Source organism: Haliotis rufescens, unplaced genomic scaffold (genome assembly GCF_023055435.1).
Source record: "Haliotis rufescens isolate VD_foot unplaced genomic scaffold, xgHalRufe1.0.p SCAF_131, whole genome shotgun sequence".
NCBI lineage: Eukaryota > Metazoa > Mollusca > Gastropoda > Lepetellida > Haliotidae > Haliotis > Haliotis rufescens.
The window spans coordinates 266,058-277,881 of record NW_025963815.1 but is presented as its reverse complement, the minus strand read 5'-3'; positions in this window follow the sequence as shown (position 1 = coordinate 277,881).

The window sequence follows — 11,824 nt, the reverse complement described above, 5'->3', positions numbered from 1 at the left end:
ACTGATGGTGAGTGTGTTATACTGATGGTGAGTGTGTTATACCGATGGTGAGTGTGTTATACTGATGGTGAGTGTGTTATACTGGTGGTGAGCGTGTTATACTGATGGTGGATGTGTTATACTGATGGTGAGTGTGTTATACTGATGGTGGATGTGTTATACTGACGGTGGGTGTGTTATACCGATGGTGAGTGTGTTATACTGATGGTGAGTGTGTTATACTGGTGGTGAGCGTGTTATACTGATGGTGTATGTGTTATACTGATGGTGAGTGTGTTATACTGATGGTGAGTGTGTTATACTGATGGTGGGTGTGTTTTACTGATGTTGGATGTGTTGTACTGATGGTGAGTGTGTTATACTGATGGTGAGTGTGTTATACTGGTGGTGAGCGTGTTATACTGATGGTGGATGTGTTGTACTGATGGTGAGCGTGTTATACTGGTGGTGAGCGTGTTATACTGATGGTGGATGTGTTGTACTGATCGTGGATGTGTTATACTGATGGTGAGTGTGTTATACTGGTGGTGAGCGTGTTATACTGATGGTGGATGTGTTATACTGGTGGTGAGCGTGTTATACTGATGGTGGATGTGTTATACTGATGGTGAGTGTGTTATACTGATGGTGGATGTGTTATACTGATGGTGGGTGTGTTATACTGATGGTGGGTGTGTTATACTGATGGTGGATGTGTTATACTGATGGTGGATGTGTTATACTGGTGGTGAGCGTGTTATACTGATGGTGGATGTGTTATACTGATGGTGAGTGTGTTATACTGATGGTGGATGTGTTTTACTGATCGTGGGTGTGTTTTACTGATGGTGGATGTGTTATACTGATGGTGAGTGTGTTATACTGATGGTGGATGTGTTATACTGATGGTGAGTGTGTTATACTGATGGTGAGTGTGTTATACTGATGGTGGATGTGTTATACTGATGGTGAGTGTGTTATACTGATGGTGGATGTGTTATACTGATGGTGAGCGTGTTATACTGATGGTGGATGTGTTATACTGATGGTGAGTGTGTTTTACTGATGTTGGATGTGTTGTACTGATGGTGGATGTGTTATACTGATGGTGAGCGTGTTATACTGTTGTTGAGTGTGTTATACTGATGTTGGATGTGTTGTACTGATGGTGAGTGTGTTTTACTGATGTTGGATGTGTTGTACTGATGGTGGATGTGTTATACTGATGGTGGGTGTGTTATACTGATGGTGGATGTGTTGTACTGATGGTGGGTGTGTTATACTGATGGTGAGTGTGTTATACTGATGGTGGATGTGTTGTACTGATGGTGGATGTGTTATACTGATGGTGGATGTGTTGTACTGATGGTGAGTGTGTTATACTGATGGTGGGTGTGTTGTACTGATGGTGGATGTGTTATACTGATGGTGAATATGTTATACTGATGGTGGATGTGTTATACCGATGGTGGATGTGTTATACTGTTGTTGAATGTGTTATACTGATGGTGGGTGTGTTGTACTGATGGTGAGTGTGTTATACTGATGGTGAGTGTGTTATACTGATGGTGAGTGTGTTATACTGATGGTGGATGTGTTATACTGATGGTGAGCGTGTTATACTGATGGTGAATGTGTTATACTGATGGTGAGTGTGTTATACTGATGGTGAGTGTGTTATACTGATGGTGAGCGTGTTATACTGATGGTGGATGTGTTATACTGATGGTAAGTGTGTTATACTGATGGTGAGTGTGTTATACTGATGGTGGGTGTGTTATACTGATGGTGGATGTGTTATACTGATGGTGAGCGTGTTATACTGATGGTGAATGTGTTATACTGATGGTGAGTGTGATATACCGATGGTGGATGTGTTATACTGATGGTGGATGTGTTATACTGATGGTGGATGTGTTATACTGATGGTGGATGTGTTATACTGATGGTGGATGTGTTATACTGATGGTGAGTGTGTTATACTGATGGTGGGTGTGTTGTACTGATGGTGAGTGTGTTATACTGATGGTGAGTGTGTTATACTGATGGTGAGTGTGTTATACTGATGGTGAGCGTGTTATACTGATGGTGGATGTGTTATACTGATGGTGGATGTGTTAAACTGATGGTGAGTGTGTTATACTGATGGTGAGTGTGTTATACTGATGGTGAATGTGTTATACTGATGGTGAGTGTGATATACCGATGGTGGATGTGTTATACTGATGGTGGATGTGTTATACTGATGGTGGATGTGTTATACTGATGGTGGATGTGTTATACTGATGGTGGATGTGTTATACTGATGGTGAGTGTGTTATACTGATGGTGGGTGTGTTGTACTGATGGTGAGTGTGTTATACTGATGGTGAGTGTGTTATACTGATGGTGAGTGTGTTATACTGATGGTGAGCGTGTTATACTGATGGTGGATGTGTTATACTGATAGTGGATGTGTTATACTGATGGTGAGTGTGTTATACTGATGGTGAGTGTGTTATACTGATGGTGAGTGTGTTATACTGATGGTGGATGTGTTATACTGATGGTGGATGTGTTATACTGATGGTGGATGTGTTAAACTGATGGTGAGTGTGTTATACTGATGGTGAGTGTGTTATACTGATGGTGAGTGTGTTATACTGATGGTGGATGTGTTATACCGATGGTGAGTGTGTTATACTGATGGTGAGTATGTTATACTGATGGTGGATGTGTTATACTGATGGTGAGCGTGTTATACTGATGGTGAGTGTGTTAAACTGATGGTGAGTGTGTTATACTGATGGTGAGTGTGTTATACTGATGGTGAGTGTGTTATACTGATGGTGGATGTGTTATACTGATGGTGAGCGTGTTATACTGATGGTGAGTGTGTGATACTGATGGTGGATGTGTTATACTGATGATGAGTGTGTTATACTGATGGTGGATGTGTTATACTGATGGTGAGCGTGTTATACTGATGGTGAGTGTGTTATACTGATGGTGGATGTGTTATACTGATGGTGGATGTGTTATACTGATGGTGGATATGTTAAACTGATGGTGAGTGTGTTATACTGATGGTGAGTGTGTTATACTGATGGTTGATGTGTTATACTGATGGTGGATGTGTTATACTGATGGTGAGAGTGTTATACCGATGTAGAGTGTGTTATACTGATGGTGAGCGTGTTATACTGATGGTTGATGTGTTATACTGATGGTGAGTGTGTTATACTCATGGTGAGCGTGTTATACTGATGGTGGATGTGTTATACTGATGGTGAGTGTGTTATACTGATGGTGGATGTGTTATACTGATGGTGAGTGTGTTTTACTGATGTTGGATGTGTTATACTGATGGTGAGTGTGTTATACTGATGGTGAGTGTGTTATACTGATGGTGGATGTGTTATACCGATGCTGGATGTCTTATACTGATGGTTGATGTGTTATACTGATGGTGGATGTGTTATACTGATAGTGAGCGTGTTATACTGATGTTGAGTGTGTTATACTGATGGTTGATGTGTTATACTGATGGTGGATGTGTTATACTGATGGTTGATGTGTTATACCGATGTTGAGTGTGTTATACTGATGGTGGATGTGTTATACTGATGGTTCATGTGTTATACTGATGGTTCATGTGTTATACTGATGGTGAGTGTGTTATACCGATGGTGAGTGTGTTATACTGATGGTGAGTGTGTTATACCGATGGTGGATGTTTTATACCGATGGTGAGTGTGTTATACTGATGGTTGATGTGTTATACTGATGGTGGATGTGTTATACTGATGGTGAGTGTGTTATACTGATGGTGAGTGTGTTATACCGATGGTGAGTGTGTTATACTGATGGTGAGTGTGTTATACTGATGGTTGATGTGTTATACTGATGGTGGATGTGTTATACTGATGGTGAGCGTGTTATACTGATGTTGAGTGTGTTATACTGATGGTTGATGTGTTATACTGATGGTGGATGTGTTATACTGATGGTAAGTGTGTTATACTGATGGTGGATGTGTTATACTGATGGTTGATGTGTTATACCGATGTTGAGTGTGTTATACTGATGATTGATGTGTTATACTGATGGTTAATGTGTTATACCGATGGTGGATGTGTTATACTGATGGTGGATGTGTTATACTGATGGTTGATGTGTTATACTGATGGTAAGTGTGTTATACTGATGGTGGATGTGTTATACCGATGGTGAGTGTGTTATACCGATGGTGAGTGTGTTATACTGATGGTGAGTGTGTTATACTGATGGTGAGTGTGTTATACCGATGGTGGATGTTTTATACCGATGGTGAGTGTGTTATACCGATGGTGAGTGTGTTATACTGATGGTGAGTGTGTTATACCGATGGTGAGTGTGTTATACCGATGGTGAGTGTGTTATACCGATGGTGAGTGTGTTATACTGATGGTGGATGTTTTATACCGATGGTGAGTGTGTTATACCGATGGTGAGTGTGTTATACCGATGGTGGATGTTTTATACCGATGGTGAGTGTGTTATACCGATGGTGAGTGTGTTATACCGATGGTGAGTGTGTTATACCGATGGTGGATGTTTCATACCGATGGTGAGTGTGTTATACGGATGGTGAGTGTGTTATACTGATGGTGGATGTTTTATACCGATGGTGAGTGTGTTATACCGATGGTGAGTGTGTTATACCGATGGTGAGTGTGTTATACCGATGGTGAGTGTGTTATACTGATGGTGGATGTTTTATACCGATGGTGAGTGTGTTATACCGATGGTGAGTGTGTTATACCGTAGTGAGTGTGTTATACCGATGGTGAGTGTGTTATACCGATGGTGAGTGTCTTATACTGATGGTTGATGTGTTATACTGATGGTGGATGTTTTATACCGATGGTGAGTGTGTTATACCGATGGTGAGTGTGTTATACCGATGGTGAGTGTGTTATACCGATGGTGGATGTTTTATACCGATGGTGAGTGTGTTATACCGATGGTGAGTGTGTTATACTGATGGTTGATGTGTTATACTGATGGTTAATGTGTTATACTGATGGTTAATGTGTTATACTGATGGTTGATGTGTTATACCGATGGTGAGTGTGATATACTGATGGTAAGTGTGTTATACTGATGTGGATGTGTTATACTGATGTGGATGTGTTATACTGATGGTTGATGTGTTATACCGATGGTCAGTGTGATATACCGATGGTGAGTGTGTTATACTGATGTGGATGTGTTATACTGATGTGGATGTGTTATACTGATGGTTGATGTGTTATACTGATGGTTGATGTGTTATACTGATGGTAAGTGTGTTATACTGATGTGGATGTGTTATACTGATGTGGATGTGTTATACTGATGGTTGATGTGTTATACTGATGGTTGATGTGTTATACTGATGGTAAGTGTGTTATACTGATGGTTGATGTGTTATACTGATGGTTGATGTGTTATACCGATGGTAAGTGTGTGATACTGATGGTTGATGTGTTATACTGATGGTTAATGTGTTATACTGATGGTTAATGTGTTATACTGATGGTTGATGAGTTATACCGATGGTGAGTGTGATATACTGATGGTAAGTGTGTTATACTGATGTGGATGTGTTATACGGATGGTTGATGTGTTATACTGATGGTGGATGTGTTATACTGATGGTTAATGTGTTATACTGATGGTTAATGTATTATACTGATGGTTGATGTGTTATACCGATGGTGAGTGTGATATACTGATGGTAAGTGTGTTATACTGATGGTTGATGTGTTATACTGATGGTTGATGTGTTATACTGATGGTGGATGTGTTATACCGATGTTGGGTGTCTTATACTGATGGTGGATGTGTTATACTGATAGTGAGTGTGTTATACTGATGGTGGATGTGTTATACCGATGTTGGGTGTGTTATACTGATGGTGGATATGTTATACTGATGGTGGATGTGTTATACCGATGGTGAGTGTGTAATACCGATGGTGAGTGTGTTATACTGATGGTGGATGTTTTATACCGATGGTGAGTGTGTTATACCGATGGTGAGTGTGTTATACCGATGGTGAGTGTGTTATACCGATGGTGAGTGTGTTATACCGATGGTGAGTGTGTTATACTGATGGTGGATGTTTTATACCGATGGTGAGTGTGTTATACTGATGGTTGATGTGTTAAACCGATGGTGAGTGTGATATACTGATGGTAAGTGTGTTATACTGATGGTTGATGTGTTATACTGATGGTGGATGTGTTATACCGATGTTGGGTGTGTTATACTGATGGTGGATGTATTATACTGATAGTGAGTGTGTTATACTGATGGTGGATGTGTTATACCGATGTTGGGTGTGTTATACTGATGGTGGATATGTTATACTGATGGTGATTGTGTTTTGCTGATGGTGGAAATATGAGTTCATTCCTCTCCGTTAGATCGAGTGAATGAATGTTTTCCGCTGCAATATTCCAGCAGCACCATTGTGATCTTTGAGTCTGGACCACTTAAACCAATGGCGTGGATCATATGCAAAGATTCCGGCAGCACGTTACGATGACACGCAAATTGTAAAGTTAGAACCCCAGTTTGTGACAGAAGCATAAAGTTCTGGGGAATCTTTTCTGACCAGGAATTCTCACAGTTAAGCTTGTGTTTCATAATTAATATTACACGCTTCTTCGCAAGTTTGACTGCAATAAAACTGCTGTCGTGAAAGCATTTTCGTCTATTTCTGTTTCATTTGGGAATTGATCCCTTAAGTTAAGTGAAATAGACAAAAGAAAACAAAGTCATCTATATTCACTTTCATCATCGTACAGTTACACCTGAACAAATGATGCATCAGGTGATGGGAGACGGAGTCAACTTCATCTAATCATGCTAACGAAGAAAGAAGAACAAAAGACTGTATTTGTGTAAGCGAGTCCAGGCGCCAGGTTAGTATATCACGCCGTCACGGTGTTGCGTCACTTTGTATTTGTATCGTTACGTTATTTTTTCTCACTGTTTGCTGTGTCATCGTATTTATTTATTTAATTTATTGTCATTGTTATTATTATTATCAATTTTCAAGTACAATACAGTGCTTACAAATACTGTCAAAGGCAACAAATATCTGCAGTTTTACACAACCAATAATATATATTGACATTTCATGTTCACGGAAATGAGAAGGTGTGTCTGTAATCAATCTAAAAAGAATCAGGTTAAAGCTCATATCGACGTATCCGTAGTTTTGATCAATCTAATTGTTATATGAAGTTAAGCATTTGTACAGATCACTTACCAAATTATAATTGCTCAATAGGGTTAGGCAATGATAAATAAACATTACTACCCCGGTCAACGGATCAGCCTGTACTCAATTTTCATTCTCAGCACTCGAATGTTGACCTCCCCGCTCGGTTTCCCAACATTGGCTATAAACCACAATGTCAGTCAGTGCAGGGCAGGGCAGGGAGGGGAGGGGCAGGGCGGGGAGGGGAGGGGAGGGGCAGGGCAGGGAGGGGAGGGGAGGGGAGGGGCAGGGCAGGGCAGTCAAAAGTAATTAATACAAGCAGAATTTGATATATTTTGCGATGTCCATGATGATAAGAGTTTTACTATTATATTTTAATAACTGTTTCGTTTTATCTTCACTTGGGTTTTGCCAGTTATATTCAGTAATATATAATCCTATTATTGTTAAAGTTTGGACATATTAGTAAGAAATGATACTCATACTCTTAACATTTATGTTAGATTGTTTACAATAATCACAATCTACAATCTCTTTGTATTTAAGGAATAAAAGGCCACTATACTTCCTAAAAAAACCACCGTATTATCTCAACGAGAATCATAAGTAAGTTAACAATATCAGTAAGCGAATCAGCATCGGTGTTTTCTTGCGACTTTCATTTCAAATCTGGACATTGTGAGAAGCCCATGTATAGTGTCCCCTGCCGTGATATTGCTGGAATATTGCTAAAAGCAACGTAAAACCATACTCACTCACTCAACATTGACAAACAGCTGTTTCTGGTTATCCTCTATAACTGCCCACGTCACTGCTACTTCCTTTCTTGTGAATCGGTATGATGATACCCATATACGTGTAAGGTTTTGGAGCAAAACAATCAAGAGGGATTTATCTTATTAAATAGTGTAGTTATAGGAGCCACAAGAATTTCATTGCCGCATTAAACAATGCGTTCATTATTCCACCAAATGCTATTGATTTAATATTTTGTAAGTTAGTTTCACATTCAAGTTCTTCATAGCACGGGTAGTTCTGTACTTTGATAGTGGCGAGTGTCTCTTCCACACCAGGATTCATAAATGATTCTGTAGAAATATTTTCAAAATAATTTGCAAAGTCAGATGCATATATATCCGTATAAATTAAATGGTGTTTTTGCGCTTAAAATGTTTCCAGAATTCTTTGGGCCTTGTGAACACAGCAGTTCCAATTTCTTTGTTTTAACGTCACAGTAAGCTCTTTTATTTCTTTTCACAAGTCTCTTAAATATTTTCTTGCCAGCTTGTATTTTCACTCTGTTGTAATTTGACATGCTATCTTTCAGGAATGCCTCTAATGAAGTAAGGCAAACACTGTTTAGCTTAACACAGTCTTTGGCGAATCGCTCAGGTGATTTTACGTACGCATCACTGAACTGTGTTTGTCAATCATATGCAATCCATTTAATTTCCGCTCGGTGTAGGGTTTAGCGGTGATGAGAAGAATATCACTTGTTTCTTGAATTCGGTCAAAGTAGTTTCACTACAACAGTCAATAATATGGTTAACATCTTCAAGGCGACACTGAGTCGTACCACTTGTGGGTGACCTGCACTTCACGTTGAATTGTCACGTGTCAAGAAGATAATGATATCAATGTCATTTACATACGAGTCCATAATTCTGTTACTCCAAACATTTTGATACGTGTGTCTCCCGGGTATATCACGTTCACACCTTCCATTTGGTAAACCGGTAGTACAAGATCTAACAGCCGTGTGCTGACCCTGCCATCTGTATTCTCCAGGGAGGTTCTTGGAAGACAGCTATCCCATCGTCATGTGTGTACCGGGAGTAATAATCATGTTCAACATAATTAGATTTACCGCCCACACAGGCATGACAATCACCAATACATATTACGCTGTTAAAAACTTTCTTCATACCAATACCATCATAGTACCATAAGATCAACATTATGAACACTGTACATAATAGAATTTTCTGGCCATATATACACAATGCACAACACCATACCCTTATCAAAAGGGAAAAAGGTCTTCTAAAGCTTAAGCCATAATAATGTTCAAATATAGTCAAAAACACCGTTATATCGAACTTTAATGTGTCGGCATTTCGGTTGCCTCGAAGTAAAATCATGGTCCTTGCGTATTCCTTCTTTATTCATCATTTTTGTCGTGTCGAACTTCGGATAACTCGAAGCATTTACGTAGGTTCGTTAAACTTCTACAAAACGGTTTTTGAATATAAATTGTCAATGTTAGGGAATAACCAGTCTAGATTATCCGCTGAAACACATAATAAATTTGGCGTAAAAGGCAAAAAAGGGTGAACATTATATGAATGGACCACTGAAAAGGGTGAGCATTCCCGGAAGCACACGCCATTCACACAACTTGCATAAAGAAGTTTATGTTGTTTTGTTTGTTTGTTGCTTAACGCCGCACCCACCAATATTCCAGCTATATGACGGCGGTCTGTAAATAATCGAGCCTGGACCAGACAATCCAGTGATTTACATCATGAACATCGATCCACGCAATTGGGATCGATGAAATGCATCAAACAAGTCAGCGAGCCTGACCACCCGATCCCGTTAGTCGCCTTATACGACAAGCATAGTCGCCTTTTACGGCAAGCATGGGTTGCTGAAGACCTATTTCTACGCCGGATCTTCGAGGGTCGCATAAAGAAGTAAGTATTTCCTGCCAGACGCCGCACAGCAGTAGTCCTGCCACTCGACGGCGGCTTGCAAAGAAACCAGACAATCAAGTGATCGATGAACCAGAAAATCTGTTGATTTTGGTATACCTTATAAACACGTCACATAATTTGAACCACTTCAGAGATAGGCTGTCGTGCATAGACAATTTATTTTTAGCAAGTCTATGCATATACTTCCTCCTTGCTGTTTATCTGTCCATGTCTCTGAGGGCTACAATATCGTAATTGTCTAAGATCTCACAGAAAATCACGTGACTGTTTCTTGGTCCACTTACAGTTTTCAGTCCACTTCCATCGAGTTCCTATGTCGGAGGTTTGTTGATTTTCGATGTAGGGACGGCTGTTTGCTAATCGACACCTCTTACCATCACTTCTAGCCGCCTTCATGACTACAATCAATTTTCTTTTTTGTTCATATATTTCTGGAGGAACCTGTTCATTTACATGCATGGTCGTTTAAAATATGACTATCTCAATGATCCTTGAAATTGACAACTATTGGTCGTGGCTATATGATGTCATAGCTTCACTCTGTGTACACGTCCGAAATTCATGTTGATACACATTCCTGAGACAAAAGCAATTTGTCCACCAGCAGTAATCGTACCACATCATCTGTGTTCTCTATAAGATAATAGACTTCTTCAAGACAACAAGCATACAGCGAAGCCACAATACTCTGATAACATGCTGGAGTTTCTGTTTGCCCCAGAAACAGGAAATACCTCACCCACGAAGAATCCGTGGACCAGTGAAAAACGCCTCTTCCAACAGGAGAGAAAGTCGGCCATTCAAATTGCAGATGGACTATGACTTGATTGTTTAATTTGTATGTGTATTCTCTATTTATAAGTGCTACTACAACCATGGACATATCCTAAGTACTATATACTATAAATAATGAAAATATATTATTGTTTCATCACAGTTTTATAAACTTAATAATGAAATATGTTGATGTTCGAACACATTTTTTTATAGTATTATTATTTGAGAAAAAATATATTGATATCTAAATTAATTCAAATATTGATACATAAAGAAACGTATGAAAAAAATTAATATTCAATGCTTTACCTATTTCAGTTTGGCTAGTTTCATCCAAGTACCCCTAACTTGAAAGAGGGTTACTCCCGCAGATCATAATCCTTTCATCCCATGTTATTCTAACCATCCAAATGTATAGAAATCGGAGTTGAACCGCTAGAAGGTTAACAGTCTACCGGTTACCCACTCACTCCTGGGTGAACACAGGCCTATTTCGACATGTGTTATGTCCTCGAGTGTGGGCCAGGACCGAGGTCCAAGCAAGACACTCGGGTGTCAAGGTGTCAAAAGTGGTCGCATCTACTCTAAGTTACCAATGTTTGTTTGTGACAGGTGCCACCTGTGGTGCAGGATAGCTCACCTTTTCGCGAACAAAGATAAATCAAAGACGATATTTATACCAATACAATGTTAACCATGAAGATCCGGGGTAAAATAGGTCTTTACAGTTTTTGGCATTGCTGCAAGTAATATTCCTTATGTGCCGAATGGCTTGTTTTCACATTCTAGTTAAAAGCGCACATGCAGCTATCTTCATCAATTAATCATTGGGATGTTTCGTGATTCTATTTCAAGTGGTGAGGATGATAAGTGATCACTGACTTGGATGATGCATGTCATTGTATCTCAAATGTGTAGACCGATGCTCTTGATGTCAATCATTGCATTGTCTGGTCAAAGCTCGATTATTTACATACCACCGTCACATAGCTGGAATATTTCCATGTGCGGCAATAAACAACAAACAAACAAACCTTCAACAGAGGAAGTCTAGGGTTACCTCATCCAAAAGAGATCATGAGATCATGGTTTGTGATTTTGTTTGTTGGTTAACACA